This window comes from Astatotilapia calliptera, chromosome 12 (genome assembly GCF_900246225.1).
Source record: "Astatotilapia calliptera chromosome 12, fAstCal1.2, whole genome shotgun sequence".
NCBI lineage: Eukaryota > Metazoa > Chordata > Actinopteri > Cichliformes > Cichlidae > Astatotilapia > Astatotilapia calliptera.
The window spans coordinates 27,120,028-27,135,950 of NC_039313.1; the positions used below are offsets into that span (position 1 = coordinate 27,120,028).

Below are 15,923 nucleotides of genomic sequence, written 5' to 3' on the forward strand. Positions count from 1 at the left end.
TGTTCAGAAAACATCATTTTGTGAGGCTTGATGAGACAATCATCCCTGCCTACTGATAAATACTGGGAAATACATTTGTGACTAAAAAAAAGTTAATGTTTGTGAAAACAAAAACGTCAAATCCAGTGTGGCAGAAAAATTTAAACTTTAAACTTTGCTTGATCCAACAAATCAAATCATGCATATGGTTCAGAATGTGTTAATTGTTTATTCATATTTATATGTAAACAGTTCATTACATGGTCATTATCTGGAACACAAAACATCCTTGACTACTGTTTGTTAATTCAAATGAGACTTTCTCAATATCTTTGTTATCTATGCTAGCGCTTACATCTTGTGGAGATTTACCCACTTGAGGAATGGTCATCTGAAATATATGTACGTGGATGTTTTATATCTAAAACTTTTAATCCGAAAATATTTTTCTTTGAGACATCGTTTTAGAAAGTATTAGTGTGGATTGCACGGGCAGCACGGTGGCACGGTGGTTAGCACTGTTGCCGCACAGCAAGAAGGTCCTGAGTTCAATTCCACCATCAGGCCGGGGTCTTTCTGTGTGGAGTTTGCATGTTCTCCCCGTGTTTGCGTGGGTTCTCTCCGGGTACTCCGGCTTCCTCCCACTGTCCAAAGACATGCAGCTTGTGGGGATAGGTTAATTGGATAATCCAAATTGCCACTAGGTGTGAATGTGCGAGTGAATGAGAGTGCGAATGGTTGTCTGTCCCTATGTGTTAGCCCTGCGACAGACTGGCGACCTGTCCAGGGTGTACCCTGCCTTTCGCCCCATGACAGCTGGGATAGGCTCCAGCGCCCCCCGCGACCCTGAAAAGGATAAGCGGAAGCGAATGGATGGATGGATGGATAGTGTGGATTGACCATTGTCAAGGCTAATAGGATGGTAGACTTTAGCACAGCGCTCGGGAGATCACAGTTCAGTAAGACAAGAAAAGGGAAATAGTCCAGGAACAAAGCGAATCAACACATCCAAAATTTACAGTTCACACTCCCTTTCAACTGAGGATTAAGCGCACCACACCAGGGAAGGAAATCCAGGGGCCTGTGCACAGGAAACAGACAGTCAAAATCCGAGCAAAAACAGAGTAGCAGGAGCCAGGGTTTCAGCTAACCGATTAGCCCAATTACCAAACAAAGAGTTATCCTCATCCACTACCTTAAGTAGTGGATTCTTGATAAACATGTGGGTGATTAGAGCAGGTGTGCCTGGCCAGAGTTGGGAACCCGTAAAAAGAGGAGAGAGGGGAAACACAAGGGAGAGCTAGACAAAAAACAAAACCTTGATGTGCAAGCCAAGGAAGACTCACTGTGTAGAATATGAAAGTTGCCCTTCTTCCAGTCCCACGTAGTACAGGACAGTAGACCGGCACTGGGATTCTATTGCGATTGGTAAGACGTTTATTTTGCTCCATGGTCCTTAGCAGGATAGCATAGGTAGCCTTCCAGTGGCAGTGCCAACTGCATAGATTATGCCATACGACAAGCTCACCTTCTATGGCATGTCATGACATCATGGGCATACTCCACCAAGCAAATTTACTTACAGGTATAAATAAAGTAACCTTGAATCCTTGGTCATCCCTGGTTACGTAATCATAATGATTACGTAACCAGGGATGACCAAGGACCAGAGGAGTAAGAAGGGCTTCAAACACATAGAAGCTCACATCTTCAGTGTGGTTGCCAGAGAGAGTGAGTGAGACAGTCTGAGTCTTGTGTGATATCAGGGAGGTCCTTTTCCATCCAGGGCCATGACTTAAAATACTTTACAGAGGGACATTATTGGGACATTGTTAGTGCGGGGGAGAATAAGAGCCAGGAGCATTCTGGGAAAGTTAAATTTTCACCTGTGTTTGCGGATATGGTCATCAATTTTTACACATTGCAAATTTACTTGATGAGCAGCCAACATCAGGGTTAGACTCAAAAACATTCCGAAATTTAGGAATGAAATCTTCAAAAGAAAGAATGGGGCTTGCTTTTAGCACAGCCTGTGCCCATTTTAGCACCTGGTCTTAAAATATCTCCACAAAAAAAGCAATCTTGGAACAATCTGACTCATATGCCCTTTTTTGTTTGAATACTAGCAAACTCTATGTGTAAGAAATCCAGCACATTTGCTAAACTCACCCTTGAACACCTCGGGAGTGGAGAGACAGTCAGTTCTCTGATCTGAGGTGGTGAGGGGATAGAGGCTGAAAATGGTGGATTAACCATACCTTTTTACTACCTTTTACCTCTGCGATTTCTTCAGCGATCATGGTTCGCCAATAATGTGGCGGAGCATTTGCTCATGCCAGTCCACTTCCTTTGAAGTGAAAGCACAGCTCACAAGAGTCAGCTCAGTCCATTTTTGTGGTTGTATTGTTCTGTCAGAGATGATTGGCAGGTCCAATAAAAACAGAGCCTTAGCCTCAGCAAGATGTGATGAATCTCGCCAACAAATATAAACATAAAAAACAAGCACAGAGAAACAAGAAGGAGAAACATTAAATACTAAGAGAAAAACAGACAAAGAACAAAACCTGGAGTAGACAGCCAAGCAGGATGGAGGCACCATGGCAGTCACAGTCAGAATGTTCTTTAATTAGATATATTAACATAACATATATTAAATAACCAACAATTGCACCAGTTTCTTAAACTGTCATGTAAATAACAACCAGGATAAGGGATTGTAGAACCTTAATTAAAACCTAATTGATTCCCCTTGTTTGCACATTATCCTATATGTAGTTAGGAAATGTCAAGATGATCAAGAAAACCACCCATCTGAATAAAGTATAATTTTGCCAAACCTCCTCTAAGGGTTAGACTCTGTTAGTGTCAGTGGACCTCTGGCTTGAGAATTTGAATCTCAAGGTTGTCTCCAAAAGTTGATTCTGTTCATGTGGACGTAGCGTTTTCAGTGGGAGAAACATTTCGTCACTCATCGAAGTGACTTCTTCAGTCTCAGCTGACTGCAGGTTTCCCTAATCTTATAAACAGTACATTTGCATAATGACTGAAACCAGCCCAGTCCTCATTTCATTCTCATTTGATAGGATACTAATAGACAGAGTAGACAGATAATAATTGAATGTTGTCTGGCTGTTTCTCTGACTTCATGCTATATGTTTTCCCCACGTTCCCCTTTTTTTTTTTTTGTGCATGTGCAGTTTTCTAACATGCAGTTGAAGTAACGTGCACTCTAGCAGCTCGTCCATCTGCAGCATTAGCTCACTGTGAGTTATTTTTACAACTTTGAAGTTCTGTCATTAACGTCCCCACATCCCTCTCCTGTTGACGTTAAACACTGTACTCTTATCAGGTAAACCTTTTTGTCATTCTGCCTTTGTGCCTAAAATGACATGGGGGCTCTTATCACTCATACCTTGTGACAGAGTTGTATGTGTCAGTAAAATTACGTGTGTATTTTTTACTGATTTTACTTGTAATCGACAAGTGTCGTGAGTGACTGTCAGCTCTTAACTCTTTAATTATCATCACCTTTTGCTGATTTCTTTTCAGTGTCTGCCCTACCTCTTCTGTACAGTTTAGATTTCCTGCTTAAACCATGTATGTGGATGTATAACTGCAGGTTTGACTCATTTTCCAAGCTGGCTATTTTATTGTTCAGTGTATGTTGGGGCATAGTGTAAAATGTAAAGGTACAGTGGTTTAGAAATAATTTAAACCTGATATTTAGTTATTGAATTTAAATAGTAGAAAGATAATAACTGACACTTATGAACAATGATAGCTTTTAATCACAACTTAAAATATCAAATTATAATGTAGTGGTTTTTTGTTGTTTTTGTTATGAATATAATTCTGCAAGATTTAAGTGGGTGATTGCAGTCGAGATATTTAAGCACCTGAATTATTGTAATACAAAATTATTTGTGTTTTGTCTTGCTAAATGAAGGGAGTTCTTCACAAAAAGACATTGTATAGATTAGAGATGGACCGATCCGATATTACGTATCGGTATCGGTCCGATACTGACCTAAATTACTGGATTGGATATCGGAGAAAAATAAAAAATGTAATCCGATCCATTAAATATCACGAAAGCACCTCACAAAACTTGCAACACGCCGTAACTCACCTCAGAACGTTAGCACGTCGGAGCAGTATGCATCACGTGATAGAGCGGCTGTGGCATGCGGGACCTGTCGGTGGTCTGGATAGCATTTGGAGCTTGGCTAGCAACCCGGCATTTCATCTCCGACAAAGTTATCCCCGAGAGAAGTAAAGCAAGTGTGTAAGTCCATCTCTGAATGTTTGTAAAGCATTCCTGCATTAAGCTTAACGAGCGACTGCCTCTCGCTCTCCGGCTGCTACTTCAATCATGAAACTGCTTAATGATCAGCTGATCGGCTTTGTTGTCGCGAGTCCGTGTCTCTTGTTTGCTTTTGGCCCACTTTGCACCAGAAAGAGGAAACCAGCGGCTGAACAACAGCAGCACGTTTAAGCTTGATCAGCTGTTGTTAGAATGTATTTAATATTACTTTCTACTCCAGGATCTTTTTCTACGTAGCTGACGCTGGTAACTGTGCAAGGGCGCATCTAGCAAAGTTTAGCCAGGGGGGCCGATAGGGCATTAACAGGGAAAAGGGGACACAAAGACATACTTTTCTTTCTTATTCTCATTTAAAATGTCTCGCTTTTAATTATTTAATATTTATCTGAATCTTACACCCAAAGTTTTAATCTGATGTAAATGTATAGAAGTCCATTACTGCATATAGTAACTATTAAGTCTAATATATATACCCTAGTAAGCTATAGTACTTTTTCCTTTGGGAAGGTACCATCTGTGCAGTCTGCAATTTTGTTGAAGAAAGATGTTGAATCTATTTAATATTTCTTGAAAAAGAATTGATTTCTGTGCATTTTTTTTCACACTCCATCAAATTAAGGTTGATTACGTCGATTAAGCATCATGAGGTGGAGCGTGAGGGGTGGTTCCCTATTTTTTATTTATTTATTTTTGTTGTTGCTGGGAGTTGGAACCCTATTAGTTAGGTTGCTTAATATTTATGCTAAGTACTCTTTAAAATACCAGAATAGGGAGGATGGTGTAGGTTTAAGTTTATTAGATTGATCAGTATTGCTGAACTATGAAATTTTTTTTTTTTGCATACAGGTATAACAGAATAGCTTTAGTGTAGTTGTTGTTTTAAACTTGAGTATGAACTTATACAAAATGCAGCAAGATATTTAAAAAACAGTTTTGTTGATTAAAAAACACTATATCGGATTCATATCGGTATCGGCAGATATCCAAATTTATGATATCGGTATCGGTATCGGACATAAAAAAGTGGTATCGTGCCATCTCTAGTATAGATGGTTGCTTGTGTTACTCCAGCACCTGAATATGTTATTAATAGTACCTCTACAGATGTGCAAGTTACCCATGTCAGGTACACTGATGATGGGTACGCAAAGTTCAGACTTTTAAACAAAGTTGTAACAAGTTTATTTCAGTAATGACCAGCATTCTACCAAGAGCAGTGCAAATTAGAAATTCAAAACTGATCATAGTGGATAAAGGAGAAGAGTGACCAAAATAATGCAGTGTTAGTACAGGCTTCACACATTTGTTTTCTGGATTGGATTGGTTTTAATGCAGGCACAATAATCCACAATGAGTCAGAGTCATTATGATGCTTGCAAAGCAAATAGTTTCTTTATTTTATATGTAACCCCTTCATAAATCCAGTCGACTACAGCCCGTTCACCAATATAAGCAAACATATTAGACATACAAAAACACATAAAAACAACAACAACAAAAAATCACTTTTCAACTGTTTTTCATGCAGATCTTCATAAGTTGTGGTTGCATTTCTTCGGCATTTAGGTAGAGAGTACAAAGGGAATAACATTTTTAGGTGGTGGGTAATTTAAATTAAAACATTTTGAAGATACTTGCTGAAGATACAGCTGCTGTATTTCCCAGGGAGGGTGCAAGATATTGCCACTCAAAGATGGAGAAAGTTGTAAGAACGACAGGGCAGGAGAGGAAGGTCAGGACAGTAGGTCATATTTAAAATTAAGGACTGCTCAGTGCTATTCAGTGAAGTGGAAATTTAAAGCACATGTAATGTCCTTACTTGTTAAATCAGATATTTGATCTATATATGATGTGAAGGTTGTTACCTTTTTTTATTTTTTCGTATTGAAATGTTCTGCAAAACAAACTTAAGAATCAGAATCAGAATACTTTATTGATCCCTGGGGGAAATTATTTTTTGTTACAGTGCTCCATTATAAACCAACATTAAGACAAGACAGACAATACACTAACTAAGAATAGTACAATATATACATATATATACATACATACATACATAAGTCACTCATAAATAAATAGCTGAAAAAGAAACATGTGTAGTTATAGCAGCAAACAGTGTGTTAAGTGGATGCGTTGTACAGGGAGATGGCCACAGGCAGGAAAGATTTCCTGTGTCATTCAGTGGTGCTTTTCGGTCATCTCAGTCTCTCACTGAACGTGCTCCTGTGACTGTCCAGCATGTCATGGAGTGGGTAGGAGGTGTTATCCAACATTGTCTTTATCTTGGACAGCATCCGCCTCTCCGACACCACCTTGAGGGAGTCCAGCTCCATCCCCACAACATTGCTGGCCTTACGGATCAGTTTATTGAGTCTGTTGGCATCTGCGACCCTCAGCCTGCTCCCCCAGCATGCAACAGCATAGAGGATCGCACTGGCCACAACAGACTCATAGAAAATCCTCAGCATTTTCCGGCATATGTTGAAGGACCTCAGTCGCCTCAAAAAATAGAGACGACTCTGGCCCTTCCTGTAAAGTGCTGTGGTGTTTTTAGCCCAGTCCAGTTTATTGTCAATGTGTACTCCAAGGTATTTATAGTCCTCCACAATGTCAACACTGACCCCCTGGATTGAAACAGAGGTCAAGTGTTTCCTGGTCTTCCTGAAGTCCACGATCAGTTCCTTGGTCTTTGCCACGTTGAGCTGCAGATGATTCTGCTCACACCACGTGACAAAGGAGTCGACCACAGCCCGGTACTCTGTCTCATCATCCCTGCTGATGCATCCAACCACCGCAGAGTCATCAGAAAACTTCTGAAGATGGCAGGTCTCTGTGCAGTGGCTGAAGTCTGTGGTGTAGAGGGTGAAGAGGAAGGGGGAGAGGACAGTCCCCTGTGGTGCCCCTGTGTTGCTGATCACCTTGTCAGACACACACTGTGGGAGACGTACATATTGTGGTCTTCCTGTCAGGTAATCAACAATCCAGGACACCAGAGAAGCATCCACCTGCATCGCTGCTAACTTATCACCCAGGAGGGTCGGCCTGATGGTGTTGAAAGCACTGGAAAAGTCAAAAAACATGACTCTCACAGTGCTCGCCGGCTGGTCCAGATGGGTGTAGACACGATTGAGCAGGTAGATGATGGCGTCCTCAGTTCCGAGACGAGGCTGATAAGCAAACTGAAGGGGATCCAGATGTGGTCTTACTATGGGTCGCAGCTGGTCCAGGATGAGCCTTTCCAGGGTCTTCATGATGTGAGAGGTCAGTGCCACGGGCCTGTAATCCTGGGGGCCACTGGGACGTGGCGTCTTTGGTACAGGGACGAGGCATGATGTCTTCCACATCACTGGGACCCTCTGCAGACTCAGACTCAGCATAAACAGTTTATGAAAGACTCCACACAGCTGGGGGGCACAGGTCTTGAGGACGAGGGGACTCACTCCGTCTGGTCCAGCAGACTTGCCTGAGTGAAGTCTCCTCATTTGCATCTCAACCTGGTATTGAGTGAAGGTGATGGGTGGGGGAGGGGTGTCAGGAATCTCACAGGAGGCAACAGCGCCATGTGAAGAGAGAGGCTGGCACAGTGGTGTGGCTCTGGATTCCAGGCTGACTACAGGTGAGGTTGTGGGGGTGGGAGCAGACACTGTGGTGTCAAATCTATTGAAAAACAGATTCAACTCGTTGGCTCTATTCTCACCTCCCTCAGCTCCCCTGCTGTTGGTTGGCCTGAATCCAGTGATGGTCTTCATGCCCCTCCACACCTCTCTCATGCTGTTCTGCTGGAGTTTCCACTCCAGCTTCCTCCTGTAATTGTCCTTAGCCTCTCTGATCTTGTCCTTTAGTAACACCTGGATCTTCCTCACCTCCTCTTTGTTGCCCCCTCTGAAAGCCCTCTTCTTGTTGTTGAGGAGGGCTTTGATGTCCTTAGTCACCCACGGCTTGTTATTTGGGTAACAATGAACAGTCTGAGCTGGAACAATGGAGTCGGTGCAGAAAGTTATGTAGTCTGTGATACACTAAGTAAGCCCATTGATGTCCTCGGCGTGAGGCTCACAGAGTGTTTCCCAGTCGGTCACCTCGAAACAGCCCTGTAGTTCCGCTATTGCCTCCTCTGACCACCTCCTAACAGTCCTGGTGGTCACAGGTTCCCTCCTCACAATTGGCACATAGCGGGGGGTGAGGTGAATCCGGTTATGATCTGACCTACCAAGTGGGGGGAGGGAGGAGGAGCTGTATGCATCCTTGACGTTAGCATACAGTAAGTCTAAAATTTCCTCTCCCCTGGTGGGACAGTCCACATATTGTTTGAATGTTGGTAGTGTATTGTCCAGTGATACATGGTTGAAGTCACCCGAGATCACAATAAAGGCATTCGGGTGCTGAGTCTGTAACCGAGCTATTGCAGAGTGGATAGTGTCACATGCAGCTGTGGGGTTAGCAGAGCGAGGAACATAAACAGCCACCAAGATGACGTGAGAGAATTCCCTGGGTAAATAATACGGCCTGAGTCCAACAGCACACAGTTCAGTGTCCGGGCAACAAATCCTTTCCTTGATTGTTATGTTGGCAGGGTTACACCACCGGTTGTTAACTAAAACAGCAAGCCCACCTCCTTTCCGCTTACCGCTAGCGATGCTGTCCCTGTCCACCCGAACAGTGTGGAAGCCTTCCACGGAAGCATTCTCGTCGGGAATGTCCTGGTGCAGCCATGATTCGGTGAAACACATCAGGCTACACTCTCGGTATTCCCTCTGACTCCGTACCAGTGCTGAGAGCTCGTCGATTTTAATTGCCAACGATCGCACATTTCCCATCACGATAGACGGCAGACATGGTTTATACCTCCTCCTCGCTTCGAGCCTCCGCTGTCTCACCGTCACCTTTTTTCTTCTTTTCTGTCCTTGACCTCTGCATCCCCGATGTGTTTTCCTCCAAATTTCAGCTGGTACTTCTGCGGGCCTGGCCAGCGAGCCGGCCGGCATCAGGGCGATCAGCTGATCTCTGGAGTAAACAGTCCGTGAGTGTAGGAGATGTGCCGCGGTTCCGTTCCTTGATAAAAGTAACAGTTCCACGGCCACCAGAAGAACAAAAACTCTCTCAATCCACATGATTGAGTAAGAGATGAAAACGGATGAAACGGAAAACGGATGAAAATACAAGTCAGAAAAAAAAAGAATACGTAAGAAAAAAGAGCTAAACTAAGAGAAAAGCAGGAGCGACTGTAACAGGCTGCACGCTGGTTGGCGCATGCGCACTATTAAAGTTAGTATACTAACTTTGTCATTCAAAAGTTGCATGAAAATCCCCCGCAGTTTAGTGTAGGTAAACAGGTTAGGTTGCCCTGCTGTGGTGAATTTATAGTAAAGTACTTGGATGGACTGGTGCCCAGTGGCTGTGGTGTTCATGGACTGATCTTAGGGTTCCCCACCTCCTTTAACCATTGAATATAGTATTATTTTTTTCTGTTTAGTTGTGGAGGCAAAGCCAAAAAAAGTTTGTGTCTCCATGATTGATCATGCTGTATAAGTTAACTTTGCAAAAGAACAGCTGGTATTGTCCTTCAAACTGCTACTTTTTACTTTCTGTCTTTGAGTGCATTTTTGTACTTTTTGTACCTCTACTATCAACGTTTTGTCAGCAATCAAGAGGACCTGTTATCCTGGCCTTATATTAACTTAGACAGAACTTAGAATGAAGATACTGTAAGTCTGAACAGCTGAAAGACACAAGTGTGTTCATTACCCATTCCCAGACTATGAAACCATGGCCATTATGGCAGAAATTGAAAGCAGATACTTGTGGCTGATAGTGATTTTTATCAGTAGTCAATAATTAGTTCTGACTAAACAGATATTCTGTTATTCCACACAGTTTGCTCAGCTGTGATTTGCACTCTGCTGCAATTACATTAAACTGTTTTGAGAATAGAAGCATGAATCAGAGCTGCTGTTTTATCTTCTAAATTATCTTAAGCATCTTTTCTGCATTGTTTTCATATTTGTTGCATAGTGGATAACATATAGTATACCAGTGTTGCTCTGCTTAGCCAATATTGACTTACTGACACATTCTTGTTGAAAATAACAGTTTGGCCAATAATTGATATCTATACCCTTTTTTGTTTGTTTTGTTTTTCTCAATGGCCACTAACATCAATGGATATCATTTCCTTATTGGCAAGTGGCAGTAAACAAGGAAAATGTTGGCCGATGTCTGCCCAGTGAGCGGGCGCCTCCCTGCTTATAAGAGTGAAACAAGTTAGGTTTCTTTACAGTTACACTTTACAATTAGGTAAACGATTTATGATTAGTTACCAAGGAACAAATGAAAAATGAATGAGAAACTAACTGTTACAGTTATTGAGAAGACGTTAAAGAGAGAAGACGTTAAAGATATTTAACCAGCTTAAAAAACTAAAGGCAGATGTTGTTTTAGTACAAGCCAGCACGTGGATGAGGGAGATCGGAGACAGGACGAGGAGAGACCCGAGGTGGCCGCCGGTCCGAGCGTCAGGTGAACTGAACTTCAGGTAAGAAGTTATGACCTGCAGTCTGTCTGGGTCAGATATAAACCAAGTTTAGGTGAAGTTTATTTTCATTGTGCTGACTTTTTACAGTCAGTTGCAATAACTCGTACTGCGTACTAGCTAGCATGACGGAGTTTCTATACAGCTGGGTGGGTGCTATGATGTTACTGATGTTGAACTTTATTTAATTCATAAGGTTAGTTAGTAGAGCTGCCAACCGTCCCGTAAAAAGACTGAATCGTCCCGCATTCAGAGAAATTATTACGCGTTTCGTGTTGAGCTGAGAGGGGACGCAGTTTGTCCCGGACTTCAGCTAGAATGAAAAAAGACACAAAGGTGGAGTTATTCTTTGTCTTTGCTGCACAGCTGCCTCTTCTTCTCTCATTCTCCCCCCCCCCCTGTTGCTAGTCAATCATGAAACTGATCAATGATCAGCTGATCGGCTTTTCTCTCTTGTTTGTTTATCGCCCACTTTGCGCCGAAAAGAGAAAACCGCCGGATGTCGCACTAAATAACAGCAGCACGTTTAAGCTTGATCAGCTGTTGTTAGAATTTATTTAATATTCATTTCTAGTATCAGCTGAGGTTTGCTGGAGCCACAGCTGGTCACGATATCGGTTTGGTTATCTGGTGAGAGGGAAACAAGAAGATGAAACCAGGAGATGTCCTTACTGAATCATCAGAGCTGAACAGGTGATGGAGAAACAGGTTTACCTTTTAGGTGACATGAATGAGTTGAAGGGAAGTTATGAACTGTTTCTGAGAGACAAAAAACACCAATGTCATTTTCTAAATAGCTGACAGCTGGTAACTGTGCAGGGGCGGGTCTAGCAAAGTTTTGCCAGGGGGCCAGGTGGGGCATTAACAGGGAAAGGGGGGCACAAAGAAATACTTTCTTATTTTCATTTAAAATGTCTGGCTGTTATTAAATAATTATCTGAATCTTACAACCAAAGTTTTTAGCTGGTGTAAAATGTATAGAAATCATACATATACCAACAAGACTGTACATCACTGTCACAATCGCGTTTGTTTTCACTCAAAGGCTTTATGGCTTTAATACCTGGTGGGCCGGTCTGTAGTCAAAATGCCCGGGCTGTTTTTTTTGTCCCAGTTCAGCCCTGGGCACGACACGCAGTGAATTAATCTGAGAAGGTGCATCAAAAAATAAATGGCCGCGCCAGCGGTGCACATCGCAAATCAGCTCGCATAGACACATTAGTTGTGCCTCTTCTTAATGACGGTATCTTAACTAACAACCCCAAGTACCAGATTCAACTTGTAATTGGCTAAAAATAACTTAGCCTACTGGTAAGAGGGGCGTTGTTAGCTTTCCACATTCTGATACTTCAAAAGCTTCAGGAGCTGTCCGCTCAGCGCAGCATCAGCACCATGGAAATACACGGATACATCCGTAGACTCGAGACACAATGCATTTTTGGGACTTTCAGGTGTATGGACCAATGTTTTATTTTCTGATCAAACCAGAAATCTTTAATGAGCAGCTAGATTTGTCTCGCATTAACTGGCTGAGTTAACGCCAGTTAATGCAACATTGAAGCAGCTGGAATCCACAGCTGTGCGTGTTCATGGAGCTTGCATTTTCACCTGCTGGACATCACTACCTGAAGTTTAACTGTCTTCAGAACATTGCAGAGGCCTTGACAGTATTTGACTCTACATATCTGTGTGAGCAGATTTTCTCTCACATGAGTGTCCTCAGGTAGCCGTCTGAATGCTGGACACTTGGAGACCTGTGTCTCTGAGTGGGAGACCAGAGATCATATTAACATGTGTGTCTCTGTACTAACAGACATGCCATATTGGCTTAGTTTATTTCTCTTATCATTCTTGTGAAGAGACCATAAATAGCATTTGCTGTTATGGAGTTACATAACAGCAAATGGACAAGAACGCTCAGGCTACGTCCACACGTACACGGGTATTTTTGAAAACGGAGATTTTCCATTTTCGTTTTAAAAAATAATCCCGTCCACACGGAAAGGCAGAAATGAAGGAAAATGCTGCTAGGAACATACCAAAGCAACAGGTGGCGATATATTCCTAACCGTGCAGAAATGTTGGTCAATCAGAAGTCTAGAAGCCTCGGTGGGAAAAAGTAAACAAAGCTGGACATAGAAGCAGAACCGAGTCGTATGTGTGGAGGGACAGTAACTGTGTGTGTATATGTAAGCATTTAAACACTGCAGAGAGTACAAGTAACAGTATTGTAGAAATTTATTTCACCGAAACAATAACGTGGCGCACAGTGTTACGTCAAAAAATGCGCACACCTTTGACGCTGCGTTTTCTCCGTTTTCTCCGTTTTTCTCGTCCACACGTAAATGCAAAAATGGAGTTTTCAAAAATATCCACTCTGGACAGAGTTTTTAAAAATCTCAGTTTTCAGTGACCAAAAACGCTGTTTACGTGTGGACGAAAGGTGCAAACGCATAGAAAAATCTGCGTTTTCAAAAATACCCAGGTACGTGTGGACGTAACCTCAGGCTCTCTGTGAGCAATTTCTTAATCATTTTAGTGGAAAAGTTTTATTACTGAAGGCTTCACACTCTCACTCTCTTGTGCTTTAGGATGCATGTCCACCTTTTCTCACTTTGAGCTGTTATCACTCCTCACTCTTAAGGGAATAATTGAACAACTGAGAAACTCAAATTCTGTGCACGATATCCTTCCATCCCGAATTATCAAGGAAGGTTTTGAGGAAATTGGGCCTTGCATCTTATTCTTAATGAATTTATCATTGTTTGTGGGCTGTGTCCCGAGTGCCTTTAAACATGCGGGAGTGCACCCCATTCTTAAAAAAAGTAATTTCGATTAGAAAGACCCTGACAATTATAGGCCAATCTCGAAGCTTCCGTTTTTATCAAAAAATTTTTAGAGAAAGCCTTCTTTCTCCAAATACAGGCTTACTTAGTTGCAAATAATATCACTGACAAATACCAGTCTGGCTTTAAGCCACACCATAGCACTGAAACGGCACTGCTAAGAGTCTATAATGATCTTCTTGTATTTGCTGACTCTGGTCACCTTGCCGTTTAAGTTTCATTGGATCTGTCTTCAGCCTTTGGCATCCCATATGGAAAAGAAATAGTAAAAACATATATGATTTACTCATGAAAGTGGCCACTTTCATGAGTAAATCATATATAAATCATATAAGGCTTACATGATTTACTCATGAAAGTGGCCACTTTCTCATTACTTTCATATATTTTTTTAGTAAGTATACAAAACATACAAGTTTCATTGTATAATTTTTCAAGGGATCTTATATATGTTTTCACTCTTGTATTCTTTTCATACAAGTTTCATACAAGACAGATAAAAACGTTATAAGATTTATATATATCTTTTCCATATGGGATGGTTGATCATAATATACTCTTGAGGAGGCTAGAGCATGTTGTAGGCATCAAGTGTTCTGCCCTTAACTGGTTTAATTCTTACCTCACAGATAGATCCTTCTCTGTTGTGATGGGAGGATACTCTTCCTCTGTTGTCCCTCTCTGCTGTGGTGTGCCCCAGGGGGTCTGTATTGGGCCCTTTATTATTCTCTTTGTATATGCTACCCTTGGGCTCCATATGTGAAAAATACAATATTTCTTATCACTTTTACGCTGATGACATTCAAATCTATTGTCAACTGGCTGATGATTTATCAGCATCACTGAACTCCTGTACGATTGCCTGAGAGAGGTTAAAGATTGGCTGTCAGAAAATTCTCTCATTTTAAATGAGAGAAAAACTGAAGTTATGGTGTTCGACCACCATATTCCTCGAGACCAGCTTGTTGCCCTGCTGGGGCCCCTAGCTAACTCTCTGTCTCTCTGATTCTATGCGTAACCTGGGTGTCTATTTGGATAGCTCCTTTAAGCTCGATAAGCAAGTATCATCTGGAGTTAAATCTGTTTTTTTTTCAACTGCGCCAGATTTCTAAAGCTAAGCATTATATACCACACAGGGACCTGGAAAAACTTATCCACGCTTTTGTGACCTCCGGGTGAGATTATTGTAATTCTACTGTGGTCTCCAAGCCTTCTCTCTTCGATGGCTGCAACTTGTTCAGAATGCTGCGGCTCGCCTTCTTACTGGAACTAGAAAATTTGACCCTATTACTCTGGCTCTTGTTGATCTACACTGGTTACCAATCAAATATTGCATTGAGTTTAAAATCTTGCTACTCACTTTTAAAATCCTGAATAACATTGCGCCCAGCTATCTCACTGACCTCCTCAATTTGTACACTCCTTGTCGTGCATTAAGATCATCAGGTCAATTACTCCTGGCCCAACCTAAGTTCAGACTGAAGACCAGAGGCGATCGTGCCTTTGCTTCAGCTGCACCCAACCTTTGGAATAGCCTCCCTGCTTCTATTCGAGCCTTGGACTCTATCCAATCCTTTAAATCAAGATTAAAAGCATATTTATTTGACTTTGCTTTCCTGACCAGTTAATACCCTTTTAAATCCTTTAAATTTTAAACTTTTAAATCTTTTATTAAATTTATTATTTTTTATTAATTTTACTGCTGTTTTTGTCTTCTTAGCAGATTTTGTATTTATCTAACTCTCCTGGTCTGTTAGTGCCTCTATCCTGTCTGTGCTAGTGCCCAATTTGTACCCTTTTATTGACTTATGTTGACTCTACATATTACTGTGAAGCACTTTGGTGTGCCTTCGGGTTTTTAAATGTGCTATATAAATAAAATTGTATTGTATAGTATTGTTATGGATAAAAAGTGGTTTTTTTTTTTTTGTTTCAAAATAGCTGATAACTATTTGCTGATAGCTGCAAACATCTGCGAACAAATATAATTCTATAAAGTGGTTCTATATAGTGTGTAACTGTTAATATAGAGTGTTATTAAATTTATTGCTAATGCAATCATATCACTCTCTGAACACCTAAATTGCTCACTTGTTCGCTTGCTCACTTTCAGGAAAACATTCTCCTTGTACAATTTAGTGTCTTTGATCTACATGTTCCTCCTCCTATGAGTTTCCCTAAAGCTAATTTGCCTTCTCTGTGCTTTTGCCTTTTCTGTCCATTTGAAATTCCTTCTCTCCCTCTGTGT

At 41.5% G+C, this 15,923-nt stretch overlaps 1 protein-coding gene across 16 annotated transcripts in view; it reads left to right on the forward strand.

Annotated features, from left to right (window-relative positions):
• The window catches only part of LOC113033089 (voltage-dependent N-type calcium channel subunit alpha-1B-like), a 321,621-nt gene that overhangs the window by 133,545 nt on the left and 172,153 nt on the right, over window positions 1–15,923 (forward strand). The window lies entirely within an intron of this gene.